Source organism: Lepus europaeus, chromosome 1 (genome assembly GCF_033115175.1).
Source record: "Lepus europaeus isolate LE1 chromosome 1, mLepTim1.pri, whole genome shotgun sequence".
NCBI lineage: Eukaryota > Metazoa > Chordata > Mammalia > Lagomorpha > Leporidae > Lepus > Lepus europaeus.
The window spans coordinates 37,192,933-37,218,658 of record NC_084827.1 but is presented as its reverse complement, the minus strand read 5'-3'; the positions used below and the strand labels follow the sequence as shown (position 1 = coordinate 37,218,658).

General features: G+C 42.6%; 1 pseudogene; it reads left to right on the top strand.

Moving 5' to 3' along the window:
- The first annotated feature begins 7,478 nt into the window (after positions 1–7,478).
- LOC133762460 (ras GTPase-activating protein-binding protein 1-like) lies at positions 7,479–25,233 on the top strand (annotated as a pseudogene).
- Positions 25,234–25,726: the final 493 nt, after the last annotated feature.

Genomic DNA, 25,726 nt, shown 5'->3' with positions numbered 1-25,726 from the left:
AAAAAGCAGTGACCAGACATCGAGCAAACCTCAGCTGAATTCTGAGTTCATGGTTCCGTGGAACTCTCTATATCCACGCGCAGAAACAGGAAGACATGACATAAGGGCCCCGCAGAAACTGTTCAACAGCAGAAAAGAGAAATGCTGACAAGCAGCTGGAGGAGAAACCCATGTTAACTACCCAAAGACAAAGCCAAACATGGCATCAGATTTCTCACCAGAAACAACACAGGTGAGAACACAGGGCAGCCACATCTTCCAATACTCCAGGATGAAAATTCACACAGAATCTTACACAAACTAGTCCATGATTTGTAAAATGAAACACATGTAACAACAGAATAATAGCCATGAAGGGTAAGGCTGCTCTACATTGCCTTTTTGATAAGGACACTAACCTCATTCACAGAGGCCTTGCCTTCCAGATTTTCTTAACTTCCCAGAGATTCCATATGACGGTTCCATCATCTTAGGTGTTGGAGTTTCCACATCTCACTTTAGGAGGACATAAATCTTCAGGTCACAGAGAATACTTTGAGTGCCTCTTAAGATGGAGGGGGCAGAGGAGAGCACAGGGAGTCAGAGTATGGGAGCAGCAGCATGAGACAGGGGCAGGAGGAGGAGTAGGAAGAGCTGAATGGAGGTAGTGCTCTCCCCGGTTGCAAAATGGAAGCCTCTCTGGAACTGCCTGCTCATTCCATTCTGCTCACACGCCTGCCATGGGTTCTCATCCTGCAGCCTTCTTTCCCACAGAGACAGCCTCTCACCCCTCCTCCCCATCCCTGATTCTGGGGATCCTTTCCCTTTTCACTGGGTCTCCCGTCTTAGGTCCAACCCCTTCACCAAGATCAAGACTGTCCCCTCCCACTGCCATCTCCTCAGATCTTTATTTCTAAACATTTTCTCTTGCTATTTTGAGAATCCACAGCCTAAGTTTCTATAAAATGAAAAAGAAGCACAGGCCAGGACTCCTGGAATTGGTGGATACGTCTGCTGAGTCAGAATCCAGCTGCCTCAGGTCATTTTGGATGAGATTTGTGTAAATGTTAAACTTGAATGGAACAGGGAGGATACAACAGAGATTAGAAGGATTAGTGCTTGACATGTAACCCTGGGCCTCTACATCCTGTGCACCCACTTTTGTTTGATGACTTTCATATAAGTTGCACTATCTGCATATATTGCTTCGAGTTTTTTTTTTTTTTTAACCCATAAAGGCTTGGATTAGCGTAACACAGGATTCTGTATTTCTGCTCCTTCTTGTAAACTCAGAGACATGAGTATCCCAGGACAGCTGCACAAATTGAAAACAACTCAAATGTGCATCACTAAAGAATATAAGGACAGCTCCTGGCTTCGGATCAGCATGGTGCGCCGGCTGCAGCGGCCATTGGAGGGTGAACCAACGGCAAAAGGAAGACCATTCTCTCTGTCTCTCTCTCTCACTGTCCACTCCGCCTGTCCAAAAAAAAATATATATATATAAGGACAAATTATTACTTTTTTCCATTGGCACTGAGAATAAGTGACTGATGACTAACTACCAAATCATTAAGTTTTAATGAAGAAAGCCACCTAGTATAGGAAAATAAACCCTGAGAAATTACAGATTAAAAACTAGACCTCTGGCTGGCGCTGTGGATCGATAGGCTAATCCTCCGCCTGTGGCGCCAGCACCCCAGGTTCTAGTCCTGGTCAGGGCACCAGATTCTGTCCCGGTTGCTTCTCTTCCAGTCCAGCTCTCTGCTGTGGCCCGGGAGTGCAGTGGAGGATGGCCCAAGTCCTGGGGCCTTGCACCCGCATGGGAGACCAGAAGAAGCACCTGGCTCCTGGCTTCAGATCAGCACGGTGTGCTGGCCGCAGCACGCTGGCCACAACGGCCAATGGGGTGGGGTGAACCAACGGGAAAGGAAGACCTTTCTCTCTGTCTCTCTCACTGTCCACTCTACCTGTCAAAATAAATAAATAAATAAGTAAATAAAAGAAACAAAAACTAGACCTGTTTGGAGCACACAAGATAAAAAGAACAGAATATTGTGAAGATAAGATCATGACAAATGATCAAGGCAGGGAATGACATGAGATAGGTTAAGTGGAGGATACACAAACTTGTAATTTGTTAGGGGGAATATTTACGTCCTATTTACCTCTCTGCATACTGTTTTACACAGCTAAAGAAACTTGATCATGTATGCCAGTACATGTTATACCACGTAGTGTGCAGGATCATGTCAATCTACACTGCACAACGACGTGTGAGGATCACTACGTGCATAGGACACATGGGGAAAATACAGGACAGAGGAGGAATAAAAGCTGACCCTTGGTCCCAACCAGATCAGTGACTGCTGATATTGGAAGAGGCTCCTTGTGTACACTGTGCTGGCAACCACAGACCCGACCTGGTGTCTCTGCCCTGACAGTGGTGCCTCTGAGGATGCAGGAAACCTTGGCATTCTACAGCCTTGAACTCAGATATGAACTCTTTCCAGGAGACGACAGAAGTGCTTTAATTTATGAAGCCTTAGCAAGCAGGAAGCCTGGTAAGCCTGGTGGAGAAGAGCACTTCCCATCACTCTAGGTATTCCAAACTGAGGGCTGTCACTGGAGGGCAGGGCTGCTGGAGTGTTCCAGGTGTCTCAGGTACATTTGGAAGTTAGGCCACAAAGCTGGGGAGAGGGGTTGGTGGACTCTAACAGAGTCCTGCAAACTTGGAGAGAAGACATAGCCAGAGAGGGGGCAGAACCTACAGCCTCAGGTTCTCACGTCCTCATTCTAATGTGTTCCCAAAAGTCATTCTAAACACAAACTCATGGAATGTATGCACACACATGCATGCATACACATACTCACATGCATGTGCTCACACAAACATGCACATACACATTCACTCACACACATACCGATGTGCACCCACTGTATCTGCAAAGAATAAAACAATACCTGACAGCAACAGCAATTAAGCACCCATGAGCAGCAGAAATAAAGCACCCTCCAAACAGCCAAGGCTGCTTCTCCTCTGGAGTCTGCAGCAGCCTGAGGAGCTGTGCCAGACACTGGAGTGAGCAGTCAATGTGGAAGGGAGGATCAGGATAACCAGAAAAAAGAAAGGGCTCCTGGGCCCGGCGCTGTGGCGTAGCAGGTTAAAGCCCTGGCGTCCCATATGGTTGCTGGTTCTAGTCCCGGCTGCTCCTCTTACGATCCAGCTCTCTGCTATGGCCTGGTAAAGCAGTAGAAGATGGCCCAAGTCCTTGGGCCCCTGCACCCGCATGGGAGACCTGGAAGAAGCTCCTGGCTTCGGATCGGCGCAGCTCTGGCCGTTGCGGCCATCTGGGGAGTGAACCAGTGGATGGAAGACCCTCTCTCTCTGTCTCTACCTCTCTCTGTAACTGTCATATAAATAAAATAAATCTTTAAAAAAAAAAAAAAGGCCTCATGGAAGCTCAGGTTAGCAAAGAAAAGGAAGAAACCAGTCGGTGATAAGATTTTTTTTTTTTAAAAGTGCAGAATAGAATGTATTTTACTGATGCAGCTTAGCCCCAAGACTGGCACAGGTGGGCACCAAGAAGGATACACTGGACTAAGGCCTCCACCCACGGGGACGAGGAGGTGAGCTTTCACCACTGAGGACTTCTGCAGTCTCCACTAATACTTATCCCAGGGGATGGAGCTGCCCAAAGTCCACGGTAGAGCCATCACCGACCCACTTCCACCCCAGCACCTCTGACACTGGTGCTACTGCCGTGGCGACGATACCCATACCACAGAGCCACACATGGTCAGCACTCTGCTCACGTCTACCGCGCACAAACCAGCATCAACACTGCTGTGAGGGAGCCTCTATCCCAGCTCCCGGCACCACCACTGCTTCATGTGTTCCCATACCAGTTAGTTACCCTGCGTGCTCACTCCCAAGCCACCGTTTCGTCTCCTCTCCTCTCCTGGGTGGTCACCCCCCACGTCTCACCTCTTCTCAGCCGGCGTGTCCCTTCGCTCTCGTCTTCTCTGCCCGTACCTCACCCCTGACTCAGTCCCCACGTCAGATGTCTGCTCCGAATGTCATGTCATGTTACTTCTCGTCTCCTCAGCCAGCCACATTATTTCCAGTCCCGCTTTCTCGGCCTGCCACCACACGTCCTGTCCAGTCCTGTCTCCTGTGCCCACCACACACATCACTTCCTGTTTCCTGGGCCCGCCCCACACGTCACTTCCTGTTTCCTGGTCCCACCCCACACGTCACTTCCTGTCTCCTCATCCCGCCTCATCCCGTTGCGTCTCCATATGCAGTATCTTAAAGAACTTATTATTGGGTCACCATTTCTAAAGTGGAGAAACTGGCAGGGACATGTGCCACACCCACAGTAGCCTTACCTTGGAGTAGCAGCCTTCCAGGATGTGTGTCTTTTTCGTGAGAATATACGTCACCCGTGTCCCAGGCTCAGCCTCCCGTTCCTGACACAGCACACCAAGGTCTCCAGGATCCTTCACGCCTGCGTCACAGGGCCCTGTGCACAGAGCAGACTTCTGCCCGAATCAGCAGGCGGACAGGGACTTGTTCCCGGAGTACCAAGAGTCCGAGGGCCCATTCCCAGCCGGGGCCTCCACAGCAGCCCTCAAACTGTGGGAAACGGCCATGACGACAGAAGCCATGCCCATTGCCCGCGTCATTGGCGCACTATCCTTCCCTCAAAGCAAGCCCCGCGCAGCCCTCGCCTGGGTGCTCTCGCCCCTCGCCCCTCAGGCGGCTGAAGCCCCTGCGCACTGACGCCATGGAGGGCAACGGCGGCCTGGGGCCCCTTGAGGCCCACTGCAGAAGACACCACTTCAAGGGAAAAGCTGACCGCCACAGCAGGCCCAGGAAAAGGAGACGGTTTGGCAGGATGGCGCTAAGTAACAGCGTTTCCAGAAGGCAAACCGCTGTGACCACAGCCTCAGAGCTGACGCTCATCGGAGGAAGACATTGGGAGCAGCGCCCAGCAGCTCCCTGGGAAGAGCGAGGTAAGGAAGGGTGGTGGTCATCGTGCGAGGGAGCTGGAAGGAGATGCCAAGGCCCCAGCGCATTCAACCAGGCCGACGGGGTGCACACCCGTTACACAGCCTTTGTTGCACTACCTGGGAAATGGGTTCTAGAGTACTATGCATTGACTTGGGTGGTATAAAAATGCTGCCTTCATTTGTCTAGTCTCTTAAAGGAGTGAAGTGTTTCCTTCTGGACTGGGCATATGAGAGTCCTTCAGCTTGGTAGCTCACAGAGATCTGCCAGGTTTTGATTTCACCTTATAGGAGCTGGAGACGTGTCCCTATGATCCTTGTCCTTCATGTCTTCTGGAGCTGCAAGGTTGGAGGAGGTACAGGGCCCCAGGGTGCTGCAGCCTGGGGGCAAGAGAAGGTGATGAAGGCTCAAGGTCTGTGTCGGCTGGGAAAGCATCAGTTCCCTCATCTGCTTACTGAAAGTTGATAGTTCAAAGCCGGCCGGGGGCTCTGAGTTTTGAGTCCTACCGGTCTTTTAAAAATGAGTTTGTGGTTCACATTCTCTCTTAGCCAGATTCTCCCTTATCCTCGTTCCCTCTGCTTTAAATCATATATTGAAAAATCCGGCCTGAGCTTGGAGATTTATATTAATAAAATACTAAAGAGGATTTCGAAAATGAATCTGCCCTCCTACAAGGGTCAAACGGTTCTGCGTCTTCTGTACTTCCCTATGAATTTTAGGATTGTGTTTTCTAGTTCCGTGAAGAATGCTATAGGTAGTTTGATGGCACTTGCCTTGAGTCTGTAAATGGCTAGGTAGTGCAGATATTCTCATAATATTAATTCTTTTGAGCCATAAACACACCGTATTGGTGTGTGTGTCTTTCTTTCATTAGTCTTGTAATTTTCATTGTAGAGATATTTTACACCCTTGTTTAAATTTGTTACACAATATATTTTGTAGCTTTTGCAAATGGGATTGTTTATGTAATCTCTTTCTCAAGAAATTTATCATTGATGAATAAACATGATTTTTTTTTGCATGTTGGTTTTGTATGATGTTCCTTTATTACAGTTGTTTATTATTGGTTGTTAGTATCTTCGTAGAGTTTTTAGGTTTCTCTGTATGTAAAATTGTGTCATTTGCATACACAGACTATTTGACTTCCCCCTTTCTTATCTATGTGCCCTTTATTTATTTCTCTTTCTCAATTATTCTAAAATTTGAAGTGCTCTATTGAGTAAGAGCCATGAGAGTGGCATCTTTGTCTGTTTCTGGTTCTTAGAGAAAATGCTTTCAGCTTCTCCCCATTCAATATGTTGTTGGCTGTGAGTTTTTCTTATACAGCCTTATTAAGCAATTTCCATCACTAAGTTTCTTCGAAGTTTTATCATAAATGGACATTTGGTTTCTTGAATGCTTTTTCTGCTTTAACTGAGATGATTGCATGATTTTTCTCATTGGTTCTGTTGATGTGATATATTATGTTCACTGATTAGTGGATTTTGAATGATCCCTGCAATACTGGGTTAAATCCCACTTGATCAAGATATATGATTTTTGTTTTTTCCTTTAAAATTTTTTTTGAGTGGCTGGTGTTGTGGCATATTGGGTAAATCTGCTGCCTGTGACGCCAGCATGCCATATGTGCACCAGTTCAATCCCAGCTGTTCTACTTCCAATCCAGTTCTCTGATAATGTGCCCTGGGAAAGCAGTGGAAGATTGCCCAAGTACTTGGGCCCATGCATCCAAGTGGGAGACCATAGCGAAGCTCCTGGCTCCTGGCTTCAGCCTGGCCCAGTTTTGACTGTTGCAACCATTTGGGCGGGGGTAAACCAGTGGATGAAAGATCTCTGTCTCTCTCTGTCTCTTCTTATCCTCTTTCTGTAACTCTGCCTTTCTAGTAAATAAATAAATCTTTTTAAAAAATGAAAAGAATTATTTTTGATGTGATATTGGATTTGATTTTCTAGACTTTTGTTGAGAATTTTTGCATCTATGTTTGTCAGGGATATTAGTCTGAAACTTCCATTTTTGTTATGTCATTGTGTGGTTTTTGGATCAAGATAGTACTGGACTCATAGAATTAATTTAGAAGTGCAATACTCCCTTTAAATTTTCAGAGTAGTTTGGCTAGGACATGTCTAGAGAAAAAATAGCCACATGCCCCATTTAGACACAAACGAAGGTTCTCAGGGACATGGGCACTCACCAGAAGATCAGAAGATCCTCCTGATCACCAGGAGATCCTTGCCTCCTGGCAGTCTCTGAAGCCTGAGCAGTGGGTCCTTGGCCTTGGCACTGGGGGGACATCCTTTGTAATCGCTGTCTGCTTGCAATGCATTAATAACTTTGTTGTCTGATTAGGGAAGGGCATGAAGAGCTTCCTGATCCAAAGGAAAAATCCACACAGCATTACTGCAGTTAGCAGTTAGGGACAGAGGGGCCTCTCAATGTTAAAATTCAAATATGAACCAAGGGACCGTGACCTCAACTTATCCCACCATGACCATGGTGTGCAATGAAAGGTCTGCAGAGCAGTGGTCAGGAGTAAGTTATCTGACTTAATCTGGTGATAGTAATCCCTCCTAGATCTTTTCCTTCTTGGCTGCCTCTGTGTCTTTCTCTTTCCTTCTCCCATTTCAACTTTTTCCTCCTTCTCTCTTGAATTTTCTCTATTCTCTCCCTACTGCCATACTTATGCCATTTTCTTCCCTTTGACTTAAACACTGTACTCTCTTCCCAGCTACTGGATCCCTGTGCTTTGCCAACTGCACTGTCCTAAATAGGGTGGGCTACATGGGTTCAGATGATGCCCTTAAAATTTCCATCATGGGAAACTTGCTTCAGCTGCCAGCATGAAGGTTGGAAAGACCATTCACTCTGCATGTCTTTCTCATCCTCCCAACTGGGATTCTCTAGGACTAGACGTTTACATGAGGCAATGGAATTCTTGGTACCTCAGGCCCTTGTAGCAAATACTTTCTTCCACTGAGGATTTACCATGTACCATCAGGTGTCAGGTCTGGCTCTGGAAGGGGACTGCATAAGAAGCAGATTCTAGGTCCTTGGCTAATGAAACTCACTTGTGGAATAACTGAGAGGAAGCAGCAGGATATGTACAAGCCAGTTCAAGTTCCTAAGTGTCTGCTGTCTAGGTTCTGGATAACTTGGGGGTGACAGCGAGGATGAAGCACAGAGAACTGCAAATGGATGGCTTCGTTTTGAGGAGTGAAAGCCATCACATGTTGCATGCTGGCTACTAGAAGTAGTGGATAAATTTGTGAGCTGGTGTTTGGGTGTGCAGTTCCCTCTCTCATTCATGTGAACAACCAAACTTATCCAAAGGTGTGACCAGAGCAAGATGCTTGTGAATGTGTTTTCAAGTGAGAATAAAAGGTTTGGGAGCATCTTTTCACCCCCTGGGCACAATCTGCAGCTTTATAGTATAAATCCTCTGGTGTGTTTGGTTGGTATGTGGTTGTTAATGGAAAAGGTTGTTGGCTCAATCCTTGGGATCTTCTAGTCATAGGGTGTTCTAGTTGTTATTTAAGTTTTTTTCTGGCTCCTGATTCTTTCCCAACATTATACAAGTCTCTGAGGCTGTTTCATTTTTCAGGCAAGGAGCTCACCTTGCTGCCCTCAGCTCCTCCCAGTCTCCTGCTTTGGTGTGTGGGTGTTGCTAGGTGGCTGTGAAGTCTCAGTAGTTACAAGTTTGCACAGTGTCCTGACAGTTCAGTGGTTTCTGCCTGTGCTTAGCATATGCCCCTGGTCTGCCTGCACTGTCTTGTGGTGAGGCTGTTCTTACCCAACTGATCTACCACCTGCTCTTTGGAGGTACTCCCAGTGTCTGCAGGTGAAGGCAAATTCATGGACCTGATCAACTACTCTGATTACAAGTTGGTGCAGGTCAATATGTTGTATTAACCATATTATTCCAGTATGCCACCACCAATACTGTTGTGGCAGAGGCTTTTTCTTCTAATTAAACTTGTTTCTAACTGACATAATTAAAGTTGTGATAGAGACTTTCCTAAGGTCAGAAGAAGAAAAAAGGAGGCATCTGTCCTGGGAATGAAATGTGATTGTTATCTACTTGCCTATGAATGCTTCAACTGTAGTCCCTACCTGCTTATATGTAACTATGTCAGGTTCTGCTTGTTAGTACAGAGCAATGATGTTAACCCTTGTCAGACAGTTTGTGGTTCAGTATATGTGTGAAAAAAAAATCCTGTTCCAGTATTGTATCAATCCTGTGGCTGCCATGTAACGTTAGAATATCCAATCAAATGTAAGCAGGTAACCATATAAGGGAGACAAAGAGGGAAAAACCATATGTAAGGGAAACCCCTTCTTTGTTTGGGGCTCAGGATTTTGGATAAGAAATTATACCCGGGTGTTATGCTAGCATAACGAAACTACTTCCTGTTAAGAGGCCTTGGTGTCTTGTCTCGGTACACAAATCCTGCTATACTGTGATTATGAGTTTCACATCCTGACTTTTAAAATATCAAATAGAATTTCTTTTTAGACTAGTTATAGGTTTACAGATGAACTGAGCAGGTAGTGCATAGCATTCCCACCTATCTCTTGTCCCCCAACAACACCCCCCCCCTGCATTAGTAACTTCCATTAAAATGGTACATTTTTGTGATTGATGGACCAATATTGATACATTATTATTAACTAACTGCCATAGCTTGCAGTAGGGTTAACTCCTTGTGTAGTACAGTTCTGTGGATTTTGACAAATGTCATAGTCCCATTTCAGTATCACACAGAATGGTTTCACCATTTAAATAATGCTGTATCTCATCCATTCATGTCCTATGTGCCCCTTCAAGCTAAGTCATCACTGATCTTTTCACTATCTTTGTAATTTTGACTTTTCTAGGATGTCCTATAATTGGAATCATATGTCATATAGATTTTCAGCAGTTTCTAGCTGCTATTTGCTCAGTAGCTCACTTCTTTTTAGCTCTGAATATTACTCCATGGTATTAGATGTACCACAGTTTGTCCATTCACTCAGTGAGGAAATCTTTGTCACTTCCAGTTCTTGACTTTTATTAATAAAGCTCTTATAAATATTCATGTGCAGGTTCTCAAATGAATGTAAGTTTCCTATTATTTGTGTAAACCTAGGACATGGGATGGTAATATGGTAAGTCTGTTTAGCTTAGAAACAAATTTGAAAAAAAATTTGTTAGAAACTACCAAAGTGTCTTCCAAAATGTCTGTGCTATTTCCCACTTCCTCAGTCAAGGAAAGTTGCTTTTGTTCTGTGTCTTTGACAGCACCTGGCATTATTAGTGTTTTGTGGATAAATTTTAGAGTTATAAGTTCCAATGGCTGTCCAGTCTTAGAGGGAGAGGGGAGCCAACCCTTTTCTTGAATTTTTAACTCGAGGAGTACAAGGAAATTTTCATAGTGAAATATGAGAGATATCCTCTCATACTTCTCCAGAGGAGATGGGGAAGTACACATTTTGAAATCTGCCAACATACCCTTGAGGGACATTTATGTCATTAGTGCCTTTCTCTTGTCATTGTCTCTGTGAACTCATCCATGTTGCTGTATGTAAGAGTGGTTTGTTACTTTTATTTGTATAGTATTTCATTTGAGTTGTTTCCAGTTTGAGGCTACTATTAATTAAGCAAGCATTACAGTTAAAAAATCGCTTTTGCAGACAGCAAGTGCCACAGGTATGATGAATGTTTGCCTTGCATTTGGAATATGATCATTTTTGAACCTTTAAGCACCCAAACCAGAAGAGTGTTACAAACTAGGACCTGGGCCCTACAACCCCATCTCTCTGGAGAGGCCAGTCAGTGGTCAGCTGTGCACTAGGACCCTCTGTGCACTCGTTCTGCTCACACTTGTCCCTCCCACCTGCCTTCCTGTATGCTGACCTCAGGAATCTGAATATAGCCCTACCATACGACCCAGCCATTACACTCCTTGGAATTTACCCACAGAGATATTTCATGTAGGTCATTTTTTGCCACAGTGTCTTGGCTTTCCATGCCTGAAGTGCTCTCATGGGCTTTTTAGCCAGATCTGAGTGCCTTGAGGGTTGATTGTGAGGCCAGAGTGCTGTTTAGGGCATTTGTCATTCTGAGTCTGCAATGTGGCCTGCTTCCCATGTTGGATCATTTGCTCCTTTTTAATTCTGTCTATTATTATTATTACCAGGCACTTTGTCTTATTTATGTGATCCCTTTGACACTTAATCCTATAGTTATGGTCAGTTATGCATTTAAAATTATCACTTTAACTAGTAAGATGGCATTGGCACCTGCCAATTTAATGGAATTTGGAGTCTCATGGCAAGTTTTTAGGTTTATCCTTAGGGGTAAGTCCAAGGGAACCTGTGTCGAACTGTACATCTCCTCCCTCTCTTATTCCCACTCTTATTTTTAATAGGGATCAATTTTCAGTTGGATTTAAATACCTAAGAATAATTGTGTGTTAAGTAAAGAGTTCAGCAAATGGTATTGAGTAGAAAAAGAAAATACTCAAAAGAATATAATAGTAAGCTGTTCCTCAACAGCCAGGATGAAGGTTTATTAAGTCTTTGCTTCTCATAGTGTCAGTTTTACTTCTACACATTTCCTTCTAGGTGATCAGTTAGTTGTCCCAGATAATGGAGAACATATGATATTTGTCCCTTTGAGAATGGCTTATTTCACTCAGCATAATGTTTTCCAGACTCCTCCATTTTGAGGCAAATGACCAGATTACATTTTTTTTTTACCACTGTGTAGTATTCCATAGAGTACACATCCCATAGTTTCTTTATCCAGTCTTCCATTGATGGGCATTTAGGTTGATTCCATGTCTTAGCTATTGTGAACTGAGCTGCAATAATATTGGAGGTGCAGATGGCTCTTTTATTTGGTAATTTAATTTCTCTTGGATAAATTCTGAGGAGTGGGATGGCTGGGTCGTATGGTAGGGCTATATTCAGATTCCCAAGGTATCTGCAAGCTGTCTTCCATAGTGGCTTTACCAGTTTGCATTCCCACCAACAGTGGATTAGTGTGCCTTTTTCCCCTACATCCTAACCAGCATTACTTCTTTGTTGATTTCTGTATGAAATCCATTCTAACTAGGGTGAGGTAAAACCTCATTGTGGTTTTGATTTGTGTTTCCCTGACAACTAGTGATCCTGAACATTTTTTCATGTGTCTATTGGCCATTTCGATTTCCTCTTTTGAGATGTGTGCTTAAGTCCTTTGCCTATCTTTTAAGTAAGTTGTTTATTTTGTTGTTGTGGAGTTTCTTGATCTTTTTCTAGATTATGGTTGTTAAAACTTTATCAGTTTCAAGAGTATCAATTTGTTAAGTCAACAACAGGAGTCACTGTGCACTTACTCCTCATGTAGGATCTCTGTCCTTAATGTGCTATACATTGTGATTTAATGCTAGTTTAATACTAGTTAGTACTCAAACAGTATTTTTCACTTTGTGTCTCTATGTGGGTACAGACTGTTGAAATCTTTACTTAATATATACTAAACTGATATTCTGTATATAAAGAGAATTGAAAATGAATCTTGATGTGAATGGAGGGGAGAGAGAGTGGGAAAGGGGAGGGTTGCGGGTGGGAGGGAAGTTATGGAGGGGGAAAGCCATTGTAACCCATAAGCTGTACTTGGAAATTTATATTCATGAAATAAAAGTTAAAAAAAACTTTATCAGTTTCATAGTTTGCAAAATATTCTCCCATTCTGTTGGTTGCCTCTTCATTTTCCTGACTGTTTCTTTTGATGTACAGAAACTTCTCAATTTGATGTAATCCCAGTTGTTAATTTTGGCTTTGGCTGCCTTTGCCTTTGGGATCTTTCCCAAGAAGTCTTTGCGTGTGCCAATATCTTGCAGCATTTCTCTATGTTCTCTAATAATTTGATGGTATTGGGTTGTAAATTTAGATTTTTAATCTATGTTGAGTGGATTTTGGTGTAAGGTGTAGGGCCGGGATCTTGCTTCATAGTTCGGCATGTGGAAATCTAGTTTTCCAAGCACCATTTGTTGAATAGACTGTCCTTGCTCCAGGAATTGGTTTTAGATCCTTGATCAAATATAAGTTGGCTGTAGATGTTTGGGATGCTTTCTGGTGTTTCTATTCTGCTCCATTGGTCTATCCATCTGTTTCTGTAACAGTACCAGAATGTTTTGTTTATAACTGCCCTGTTGTATGTCTTGAAAACTGGTATTGTGATGCCTCTGATTTGTTTTTGTTGTATAAAATTGCTTTAACTATTTGAGGTTTCCTGTGTCTCCATATGAATTCCAGCATCATTTTTTTCTAGGTCTGAGAAAAATGTCTTTGGTTTTGATTGGTATTGCATTGAATCTATAAATTACTTTTGGAATTATGGACATTTTGATGATATTGATTCTTCCAGTCCATGAACATGGAAGATTTTCCCATTCTTTTTGTATCTTCTTCTATTTATTTATTTAAAGTTTTGTAATTCTCATCATGGAGATCTTTGACATCCTTGGTTACGTTTATTCCAAAGTATTTGATTATTTTTATAGCTATTGTTAATGGGATTGATTTTAGAAGTTCTTTCTCAGCCATGGCATTGTCTGTGTATACAAAGGCTGTTGATTTTTGTGTATTGATTTTATATCCTGCTACTTTATCAAACTCTTCTATGGTTTCCAATAGTCTCTTAGTAAAGAATCATGTCATCTGCCAATAGGGATAGTTGGACTTCTTCCTTCCCAATTTGAATCTCTTTGATTTCTTTTTCTTGCCTAATGGCTCTGGCTAAAACTTCTAGTTCTATATTGAATATCAAAGGTGAGAATGGGCATCCCTGCCTGGTACCAGATCTCAGTGGGAATGCTTCCAACTTTTCCCCATTCAATATTATGCTTGCCATGGGTTTGTCATGAATTGCCTTGATTGTATTGAGAAATGTTCCTTCTATACCCAATTTGCTTAGAGTTTTCATCATGAAAGGGTGTTGTATTTTATTGAATGCTTTCTCTGCATCTATTGGCATCTATTGAGATAATCATATGTTTTTTCTTCTGCAGTTTTTAATGTGGTGTATCACATTGATTGATTTGCAAACATTGAACCATCCCTGCATACCAGGGATAAATCCCACTTGGTCTGGGTGGATGATCTTTCTGATGTGTTGTTGCATTCTATTGGTGAGAATTTTATTGAGGATTTTTGCGACTATGTTCAACAGGGAAATTGGTCTGTTATTCCCTTTTTGTGCAGCATCTTTTTCAGGTTTAGGAATTAAGGTGATGCTGACTTCATAGAAAGAATTTTGGAGGATTCCCTCTCTTTCAGTTGTTTTGAATAGGTTCATAAGAATTGGAATTAGTTCTTCTTTAAATGTCTGATAGGATTCAGCAGTGAAGTCAAATGTCTGATAGGATTCAGCAGTGAAGTCATCCAGTACTGGGCTTTTCTTTTTTGGGAGGGCCAGTATTACTGATTCAATTTCTGACTTGGTTATGGGTCTGTTTAGGTTTTCTATGTCTTCATAGTTCAATTTAGGTAGGTTGTATGTGTCCAGGAATCTATCCATTTCTGGTATATTTCCCAGTTTGTTGTCTCACTACTCTTTGTAGTAGTTTCTGATGGCTCTTTATTTCTTTGTCTGTTGTTACATTCCCTTTTTCATCTCTGATTGTATTGATTTGGGTCTTTTCTCTATCCTTTTTTTGGTTAGTTGGGCCAATGGTATGTCAATTTTGTTTATTTTTTCAAAAAAAACAATTCTTCATTTTGCTAATCTTTTACAATTTTTTTGGATTCAATTTTGTTGATTTCTTCTCTAATTTTAATTATTTCTCTTCTCCTACTAGTTTTGGGTTTGGTTTGCTGTAGTTTTTCTAGATCCTTGAGATGCATTGATAGCTCATTTATTTGGTGCCTTTCTGATTTCTTGATGTAGGCACCTGCTATAAACTTTCCTCTTTACACTGCTTTTGCTGTATCCCATTAGTTTTGATATGTTGTGTTGTCATCTTCATTTGTTTCCAGAAAATTTTTGATTTCTCCTATGACCCACTGTTCATTCAGGAACATGTTGTTTGGTCTCCAAGTATTTGCATATGCTCTAGAGATTCCTGAGTTGCTGATTTCCAGCTTCATTCCATTGTGGTCTGAGAAGATGCATGGTATGATTTTGATTTTTTGAATTTGCTGAGAGTTGCTTTATGGCCGAGTATGTGGTCAATTCTAGAGAAAGTTCCATGCACTGTTGAGAAGAATGTGTATTCTGCAACTGTAGGATGAAAAGTTCTGTAGATATCTGTTAGGCCCATTTGATCTATATTGTCGATTAAATCTGCTGTTTTCTTGTTGATTTTCTGTTGTTTGATCTGTCCATTGCTGAAAGTGGAGTATTAATGTCCCCCAATACTATTGTATTGGAGTCTCAGTCTCCCTTTAAGTCCCTTAACATTTCTTTTCAATAGCCAGATGCCCTGTAATTAGGTGCATATACATTTATAATTGTTACATTTTCTTGTTGTATTTCTCTCTTAATGATTATACAGTGCCCTTCTTTGTCTCTTTTATCAGTTTTTGTGTTAAAGTCTATTTTATATGATCTTAAGAAGGCTATGCCAGCTCTCTTTTGGTTTCTGTTGGCATGGAATATCTTTTTCCACCCTTTCAATTTCAGTCTGCTGCACCTTTGATGTGTTTCTTGTAAGCAGCAAATTGATGGGTTTTGTTTTTTAATCCATTCAGCCAGTCTGTGCCTTTTAACTGGAGAGTTGAGTCTATTTACAATCAATGTGATTATTGATAAGTAGTGTCTTTGCCCTGCCATTTTTCCAAAGATGTTTCTAATATATACTTTGAACTTCTTGTGATCTTTCACCAAGAGATTTTCTTTCTTTACCTTCTTTCAAACTGATGACCATGTTTCTATGTTTCTGTGTGTAACACATCTCTAAGCATCTTTTGCAGGGCTGGACAAATGGTGACAAATTATTTCAATTTCTGTTTGCTATGAAAAGTCTTTATTTCACCTTCATTCACAAATGAGAGCTTTGCAGGATATAATATTCTGGGATGGCAGTTTCTCTTAGGACTTGGGCTATGTAGCGCCATTGTCTTCTAGCCTGTAGGGTTTCTGATGAGAAGTCAACTGTGAGTCTAATTGGAGATCCTCTGAGAGTAATCTGGCATTTCTGTCTTGCACATTTTAGAATCTTCTCTTTATGTTTCACTGTGGTGAGTTTGATTGCAATGTGTCATGGTGAGGATCTTTTCTGGTCATGTCTATTGGGAGTTTTGTGTGCTTCCTGTCTCTTTCTTTTTCCAAACCCTTAAGAGGCCTTCTAATCCTTTCTCTCTCTCCATGCCTTCAGGAACTCCTAGAACCCGAATGTTGTTTTTTTTTAATAGTATCCTGTAGATTCCCGACAATATTTTTTAGATTTCTAATTTCCTCTTATCTTTGGTTTGACTGTATACTTTCCTGTGCTCTGTCTTCTAAGTCGAATATTCTCTCTTCTGCCTCACTGATTCTGTCTTTAAGGCTCTCAACTGTGTTTTTTATTTGTTCTATTGAATTCTTCATTTCATTTTGATTCCTCCTTAAGATTTCAATATCATGAAAGAGATTTTTTTCATGTCCTGCATAGATTTCAATAGTTCATGTGTTTGCTTTTGGTTACTTATACTTAAACTTATGATCAACTCTTTGAGTTCCATGTCTTGCATTTCTTCTATCTCATCGTCTTCATAATTTTGTATTGAATTGTTGTGTTCTTTTGGTAGTGTCATGTTGTCTTCCTTATTCTTGTTTCTGAGATTGTTGTGTTTGTTGTTCAGCATTTGTGGAGATACTCGTTTCTCCCCCCCCCCCCCAATGCTGTGGCAGCTTTTATCGTTGTACTATGTCTTTGTAGATAAGTAGACTGTCTGTTTTCAGTGAATCTCTAGACGCTTGTAGTGGGTGTGTCCAGAGAGCTCTGTTCAGTTTTCCAGGGTTAAGGGAGTGCCTAAGGTGACACACCCAGGTTTGGTGTAGTAAATCTTCTCTCTCTTTTTTTAATCTAAAGGGAATTAATTCTGCTCACCTGAGCTCTTCTTCTCAATGGAGGCGAGTTCCTGAGCGCTAGCCTCAGTGAGTGGGTATAATATTCATCTGCTCTTTCCCAAGGACTTCACAGAGGATCTGTGCAGTCTTCAGTTTAAGTTTAGAATCCCCAGCAATGTCTCTCACCAGGTAACCAGGGCCACCTGAGCTTGTGGCGTCTTCCACTGAGAATGCTCAAAGTCTCAGCCACACCATGAGTTCTCCCACACACTCTCAGTTTTTTTTTTTCACAGTCCTGCTTCAGAAGCTTCACACAATCACAAGCTCCTTATTCCCCTGTTACTTCTCCCCATCAGAGTCAGGAGTCTCCGCTTGGCTGATTGCCGGACACAGACACGAGTTTGCACAGCTGTTATGTATGTCCAAATTGGCTCCTGCTCCATCGGCTTGAACACCTTTGTAAGGTGATCAGAGAGAGAGAAATGTGTCCTTACCGTCCTTTTTTTTTCTTTTTCTTTCCTGTACTTAGGCTGGTGCACTTTCCCCTACAGGGCTTCAAGCCTCATCCTTCTCGCTCTTCCTGCCACTTTTTCACCAGTGTGTTGGGCTACTTCAGTCTCATCTCACCTCACTTTCCAGTGCTGGTGGTTAGGCTTTCAGCTGTTGGAGTCCTGAGTCATGGCTGCCCATGGCCTCCACGTAGGTCCACCATGTCCCTCTAATTTCGGTAGGGTTTCCTCTGCCATTTTTTCCCTAACTCTTCCCGAGACTACACTATCTCCACTTTTTTAAAACTATCTTCTCCTGGGCTAGAGCAGTAAGCTCCCTCCCTACTCCACCATCTTGGAACCTCCCCCATCCATGTCTATTTGTGAATCTCTGTGATCCCAGCAAAAGCCTTTATCACTCTGCAAGTCAGGGAGAAATAGGAAACAGGAAAGAGAACAGTCCCAACGTGGAGACTGCTCACTAACTAGAAGGGCTGGGGACAATACTTCTCGTGCCTGAGTTCACTTTCAAAGGTTCAGATACAGCAAAGAAAGGATACCTGAGTTTCACACTCTTACATCTGAAAGATGAATACTTGAGAAGTCCTAATGATCCAAATGTTTAACCTCAAATAGCAGTCAGAGGAACTGGGTGAGAAAGAAAAATGAAAATTAGACTATTTCTCTGCACAGCCCCTGAGGCTGTTACCCAAAGATTCCTGCTCCACAACAAAGAGTTTTCTGGAGATCATGGGGAGGGGACCTGCTCTACTTTGCTCATAAATTAGGTCAGGAACCAGTCAAATATGACAACACTCAGGGTTGAATTTTGGACAGTGCTAATAAAATATAGTCATAATAACAGTTACAAGCTCTGGAGCAGTTTATTCCAGGCATTTTGATAAGCACCATATACATGATGGCATTTCACTCTTATCACATCCTGTCACCTATAGGTGACATAACTGTCACCTATAAAGTACAGAAGAGAAACTTGAAGAAGAGGGACTCCCTATAATACATTATATATTAAAATGTTTGTGTATATATTAAAATGTTTGTATTTCTCTGCATCTGGTAGAGGGTTCAGTGAGTAAAGGGAGGAGCACTCCTTACAGCATTTTGCAGGACAGAGATGTGCTTCATGGTGTACTAGAACCAAAGAACAAAACATCTGTAAGTGTTCTTTCCTGGTATGTGGCATAACTCCAATGACAGAATTTCACAGCTTCCTTGAGAAATACAAGAGAAATATGAGATCTGGGTCTTCATTTAACAGTGCACAATTCTCGCCTCTATTGAATACCAATGATTCTCACTAATCCATTTGCCTTTTTTAGAGCTTAAAACATGTTCTATAGAGAAGATGTCTCTGTCTCTCTAAAACACCCTGATAGCAGGGACGCAGTGGTCCTGAAGGGCTGAGCCAGGACTGTGGCCATGGAAACAGTTCAGTGCCTGTTGCCTGCACTTCCTGACCAGCTCCCCCAGCATTGTTGCTGGTGTGCCGCCCTGCCTGGATGGTTGCTTCATGCTACTTGTTGGAAGTGTGTGATGTGCTATTTGTTTCCTCAGGGCCTTGAAAGAAGGGGAGCAGAGGCAAACATGGGGGATAAGTAAAAAGAACAGAATGTGTACTTGGTCTGGATAAATTATCTAGCTTTTCATATTTTGTCTTTAATGTGTTTCTGTTGCTCTTATTACAAGAGAAATAAACGTAGAAGCCTCTATATTTTTAAGTAAATGCAGCCATGTATCACATAAAGGGATTTTGGTGAATGACAGACTGCATACATGACCGTTCCGTAAGATTATATCACCCAACCGCTTATCTCCTCTAAACTCTGGCTATATAGATACTGTTTGCAGGCTATTTAGATGGCCCCTGAACATTTTCACAAGGAGTAAAAGGGATTAAGTATCTCATGAGGTTTGTGGGATTAAGTGCATTACTATGTATGACGTGTTTAGATTTAGTTTGTGATCCATGATATCCCCTTAATATGTTTTTGCTGTTACTGCTTTGTAATGGACATCATCATCTGGAACATTGTTATTCCTGGGCAGTGACCTTAGCATCCCACTAAAGGTTATGTGTAGTTTTTGTATGAGTGGGTCCAAGTCTAGAGAATGTAAGGCAGAGGGGAAAAAGAAAGTCCTGACCTAGATACAAGGGGCAGATTTGAGGACACCCATGATGAAAGATAAGTAGGTAATGACTACTGGCTCTTTGTGGACTTAGAGGCTATCAGATGTTAATAAGGCTTTAGAGATCCTATCATCAGTGGTTTTAAAAAATAATACTACATATTTTCTTTAAATAAAGTTGACTTGGATTCAGATTGAAAACCACACGTCTGGTTCAAATCTATGCCACAGAGGGTAAACCAACTCAGTTAAGATCATGCAGAGTACTAAGCAATGCTGATAATCCTAATGCACCCCTCTGAGCCTGTTACTTCTTTGACAAAAAGATCTGCTATGCCTATTCTTTCTCAACATAATAAAATAAACAACCTTAGGATGACAGTGGCTATCTTCCAAAATGTGATCCCAGTCCACTGTTCTTCACTTCCTTGGGTTAACTAGCATCTTTCTATTCTCCCATCATATTCTACCCTCTAAGATTGACTCACTCCAGTTGCCTGAACAATACCCTCTTCCCCAGTTCCACCTGTGCATATCCTTCCATCTCAGTGAGCAGAACTTCATGGAACTTGATCAAGGAACCCCTGCTCAACTTTGCCTCAATGGAATTCAAACATATTTGAGAACAGTGGCTTCCTCCTACAATCCATTTCCCCACCTGTGGAACTGGAACCGTTATCACTGATATCCTATGTCTCTCCCACAAGCATATCTTGGGAGCATGTAAGTTGTTTCTTTAGCTTGCCTACTCTATCATGGGATTGGACAGAAGGGAAGGGATTTTCCAAATCTCTAGATGTAAAGGGTTTCCTCACATTCCTCATTTGCACCTAATATAGAGGAAAGTTGCAGGTTTTTAAAGATTTATTTATTTATTTGAAAGTCAGAGTTACAAAGATAGGGACACACACACACACAGAGGGAGAGAGAGAGAGAGAGAGAGAGAGAGAGAGAGAGAGAGAGAGAATCCTTCATCCATTGGTTCACTACTGAGGTGGCTTCAATGGATAGCATAGGGTCAGGCTGAAGCCAGTTGTCATGAGCTTCATCTAGGTCTCCCACATGGATGCCAGGGACCCAAGCACTTTGGCCAAATTCACTGCTTTTCCTAGGCCATTAGCAAGGAATTGGATCACAAGTGGGGCTGCTGGGATATGAATCCACTCGCATATGGGATGCCAGCCTCTCAGGCAACAGCTTACCTACATACTACAACACTGGCCTGAAAGTTGCACTCTTGAGCTGATGAGGTTTACATGATCTTGTCTTTGATACTATCATACATCAGAGTTCTGAACCTTAGAAGGGGGCACATGTATTTTGCACTTGGAGTAGACATGAATCTCTGTGGTTCAGAGGTTGAATGTGATAGGTAGAATTTCTATGGTGGTCAAGAAATATACCCCACCCAAATCTCTAGAAACTGAGGAGGAATCACCTGTGTAATTGTGGTGTTCTATAGCATTTGGTAACTTTATTAATTTTTTTTTATTTGACAGATAATTAGACAGTGAGAGAGAGACAGGTCTTCCTTCCATTGGTTCACCCCCCCAAATGGCCAGAGCTACGCCAATCCGAAGCCAGGAGCCAGGGGTTTCTTCCTGGTCTCCCATACAGGTGTAGAGCCCAAGCACTTGGGCCATCCTCTACTGTCTTCCCAGGCCACAGCAGAGAGCTGGACTGGAAGAAGAGCAACCGGGACTAGAATGTGACACCCATATGGGATGCTGGTGCCGCAGGCAGAGGATTAACCAAGTGATCCACGGCACCGGCCCCAGCATTTGGTAACTTTAACAGGAGATTTTGTGGGTGCCCCTTGTGGAGTCACATAACCACTCAAATGCAGGGACCTTCTGTCACCAGTAGGAAGAGATGATGTCAGAGAGTGAGAATGTGAGCATGACTTCTAGCTCTGGAGCTGGTTGCAGAATGGAGAAGTTCTCTGAAAAAGAATGCAGGTGGCCTCCAACAGCAGAGTGCCCCTTGCCGTCTGACAGCCAGTTCAGGAAAAGGGACCTCAGTCCCATGATCATAAGGAAGTGAATGCTGTCCATACCTGCAGCAGTGTGGAAAGGTATTATGAGCTCTAGATGAAAATGCAGCTGGTTGATTCAAGGATTTAAGTCCATGAGGCCTTGACCAGAAAATGGAGCCAGGGAACTCCAGCCTCACCACCTACAGAACTGTAAGATACTCATGTGTATTGTCTCAAGCTGCAGTTTATAATTCCTTAACAATAGGAAACTGAAAATATAACTGATTGTGTCTTCCTTTCTGATTTTTATATTCAGAGTCATGTGTCAAAGCAAATGCTGTAGGCATAAAACAAACAAACAAACAAACAAAAAACTCTTATGTGACTATTCTTCAGCCTTGTGATCTGAGAGCCTGTCCCAGGCATTTCAGATGCTCGAAGAGTGAGTTTCTTGTTAGTATTACTGAGCAAACCTCTACAAGAAGCAAGATACAGACTTACTTAACTGTGCTAAAATGAACCGAGATTTAGTCATCTGTTTACGGTGTTTATGGCCACCTTCTCTTAATGCTTGTTGACATGAGTTGACCACACAAAATTTCATAGTAATGATCACATACCAGCATAGACAAACCAAATCAAGAAGGGCAACAGAATAGCCCCGATGATTAAGATACACCAATCACATTCCTGCAAAAGTAATCTGTCCTATTCTTTTGCATAGTAATAAAAAATCTCATTCTTTAAATCTATTCCAGTGAAAATATGAGCTTAATTCCTCAAGTTTCCATGTTTTGTTTGACAGAGTTCCAATCATGGACACCTCATTTTTTGACAGGGGAGGGTGGTGGTTTCCCAACTCTCTAGCATGTGGTTAACCCAATCCCAAGACACTTCTGTGAACTTGCTTCTTACCCACAAAATCTAAAATACTGCTCATCCAACTCTCAGCAGCATCACCAAACATAGAAGCTTGTGCTGCCATTGGATCAGAGGATCAGGCAGAACAGATAAGTCATATAAACAAAGAGAATAAAGACAAATTGTATTGATTTTGGCTTTCTCAGGATGCAAGTGATATTAGTACAAGAGGGGTATCTCATTTGAGTGAATCTCTGAGTACAGAGTTCATACATGTCGAAATAAATGGTGGATAGAGATGCTATTCAGTATTGCAGAAGGAAATTTGGAGAAATAATGTTCTCATAACAGCTTGGGGATATGGATTTGTGAATATTCATTCCAAGGCAAATAATTAGCAAAATAGAAAGTATGAGCACTTTGAACCACAAATGCCCTTTATTGGAATACATCCTAGAGAAACACTTAAAAAAGTGGTAATGGAGAAACATGAACAGGGGAATATATCCCTCAAAATATTATTTGTTAACAGTGATCATGGGAACTAATTTTCTTTCTTTTTTTTACAGGCAAAGTTAGACAGTGAGAGAGAGAGAGACAGAGAGAAAGGTCTTCCTACCATTGGTTCACCCCCCAAATGGCTGCTACAGCTGGCGCATTGCACCGATCCGAAGTCAGGAGCCAGGTGCTTCTCCTGGTCTCCCATGCAGGTGCAGGGCTCAAGCACTTGGGCCATCCTCCACTGCCTTCCTGGGCCACAGCAGAGAGCTGGCCTGGAAGAGGAGCAACCGGGACAGAACCGGTGCCCCCACCAGGACTAGAACCGGATTACCGGTGCTGCAGGCGGAGGATTAGCCTAGTGAGCCTTGCTGCCAGCCCATGGGAACTAATTTTCTGTCCAGCAGTTGTGGAGCACATTCAATACCTAACTGCCTATCCATACCCTGAAATGGTCTGCAGTTGTTAAAGAGAAAAAGGCAAATTATGACAAGCTTGATGATGATGCCTTGAAAAAAGCTAACGTGGGTACAGATATAGTTGTGTGCAGTATTTCCGCCTTTCCATGGATTGTGGAGCAAAGCCTATTCCTCTTCTGCTCAGCTGAACAGATTGAACTGACCAAAGCAAGGGTTGAGGAGATGCCTAGTCCCCTGCTGGTTAGCTGGGAATGTGTAACACAGAAGTGCACACTACTAAACCAGGCCCCAGATGTGTTACATAGATTTCTATGGAAAGAACTCTTCTCTGGCCGTGCAGGATTAGATTCAAAGGAAAGCCAGGAAATGCAGTCTATGGACCAAAAGAAATCTACAGGAATATGATGTCACAAAACTTCCCCACCTGCCACACCAAGGTCTGCCATATTGATGCTCATGCTACTTCCAATGATGATGTGATGGTGCAGATGATGGAACTGCTCTCTAGCAACAACCAAGCTTTAAGGAGATTCCTCAATCATTTGTCCTTTCTCCTGAGGGCTCTGTTGCAAGGAATTTCTGTGTTCACAATGGCACCTTCAGATACCAAGATGAGGTCATTCATGGCTTTGTCCCTGATCCTCAGGAATAATCTGAGGATGACGTAGAGAAACCTGAAGAAAGCAGGCTTCTGAAGTGGTCCCCGATGATTCAGGAGCTTTATTTTTTTAAGATTTATTTTATTTATTTGAAAGACAGAGTTACAGAGAGAGGTAGAGACAGAGAGAGAGGTCTTCCATCTGCTGGTTCACTCCCCAGATGGCTGCAACGGCTGGAGCTGTGCTGATCCGAAGCCAGGAGCAGGCACTTCTTCTGGGTCTCCCACATGGGTGCAGGGGCCCAAGGACTTGGGTCATCTTCTACTGCTTTCCCAGGCCATAGCAGAAAGCTGGATCGTAAGAGGAGCAGCCGGGACTAGAACGAGCAACCATATGGGATGCCGGCACTATAGGCCAGGACTTTAACCCGCTGTGCCACAGCGCCAGCCCCTCAGGAGCTTTCTATGATCAGACTGTCAGCAATGACTTGGAAGCACATTTAGAGGAGCCTGTTAGTGAACTGGAGCCTGATCCTGAACCAGAAGCAGAACAAGAACCTGTGTCTGAAATCCAAGAGTAAAAGTCTGAGCCAGTATTGTAAGGAACTACTACTAAAGATGCTCTGAAGAGTTATTCTCCAGCACTTACAAATGTAGTGTAAGCACTGTAGGAAGACTAGAAGACTTTTGCTTTGGCATCTGTGACCAGTAAGAATCTTTCACCCAGTGGAGCTATTCCTGTTACTGGGATAACAGTTCATGTTACTGAAGTTCCAGCTGCACAGCCACATTCAGAGTCTAAGCCTGAATCCCCAATTCCAAGGCAGAGGCCTCAGAAGGACCAAAGAATGTGATGAAATTGAATAAAACATTCCTCCCTAGAAGGGAAACAGACCAATCTGTGAGACTGATTTTGAACCTGAAAGAACTGTGAGATGCCCTGATAGTCACCTGGTCTCCTTTCACAGCATGCCTTACAAGGTGGACCAATAATAACTTAAAGATTGCTTTGAAAATGATGGCAATGTGTTGGAGTTCTGCAGTAACAGTGATGGAAAGTTACCCACTTTTGGTGGTGTTGTGTTTGATCATTCTGAGCCTGCTGAGAGGGTCCTCAGCAATAGGTTAACCATGTTCAGAGGTGACATTCATCCGACTAAGGAAGAGAAGAAGAGAATATCAGCAGATAACACTATATGGGAAGAACTGAAAGAGAAAATTTCCAATGTTCACAAATGAATATAAGAACTGATCCAGAGATCAGGAGTATATAGTAAACTTTTGAGAGAAACATTAGTATTGGACAGAGTATCTATGCATTATTCAATTGCCAGTCTCCACATTTTTGTTAATAAAAAAGCAATGTACCTTTATGATGGACAGATCGAGGTAACTGCTTAAGCCACTCCTCCAAGCCACTCCTCTAACATCACAATATGTTGAGGGACACACTGGGCACACTTTGCCTCAGTGACGTGGGACAGGAAGCACACAGCACTAACTCTCTAGTATTCCTGGTAAAATGTTAAGACTGGAATGAATCACTAGGCAATTGCCAGACAGCTTGCTGGGACCAGAAACTGACATGTCCTCCAGAGCACAAGTTACTGTCACCACTGTTGTCACCAATGACAACAACAAGTTGAGGAGATGCTTTTGTTGCAAATGGACCAAAGCAATATGGCAGCACACTTTTTGATGCTTTTGAACCTAAAATATCTCTTCTCCTTCT